This window comes from Pteropus vampyrus, unplaced genomic scaffold (assembly GCF_000151845.1).
Source record: "Pteropus vampyrus isolate Shadow unplaced genomic scaffold, Pvam_2.0 Scaffold107, whole genome shotgun sequence".
NCBI lineage: Eukaryota > Metazoa > Chordata > Mammalia > Chiroptera > Pteropodidae > Pteropus > Pteropus vampyrus.
The window spans coordinates 1,708,224-1,708,565 of NW_011888888.1; the positions used below are offsets into that span (position 1 = coordinate 1,708,224).

At 40.4% G+C, this 342-nt stretch overlaps 1 pseudogene; it reads left to right on the forward strand.

Annotated features, from left to right (window-relative positions):
- Positions 1 to 127: 127 nt before the first annotated feature.
- On the forward strand, positions 128 to 246 carry LOC111743132 (annotated as a pseudogene).
- Positions 247 to 342: the final 96 nt, after the last annotated feature.

A 342-nucleotide genomic window follows, 5' to 3' on the forward strand; every position in this document is an offset into this window, starting at 1 on the left:
CACAGAAGTTAGAACTGGTAAATGAATTTAGTAAAGTAGCAGGATACAAAATGATATTCAGAAATCAGTTGCATTTTTATACACCAATAATGAACTACCAGAAAGAGAAATTAAGAAAACAATCCCAGTCTATGGCCATGACACTCTGAACAAGCCTAATCCCATCTGATCTCAGAAACTAAGAAGGGTCGAGCCTGGTTAGTACTTGGATGGGAGACCACTTAGGAAGACCAGGTGCTGTAGGTGTAAAAATAAAAATAAGGGATTGTAAGCTGACAAGGTCCTTGCAATCTGTGAGGTCAACCAAGGGTTGCCTCGCCAAGAAAGAGAGAGAGAGAGAGA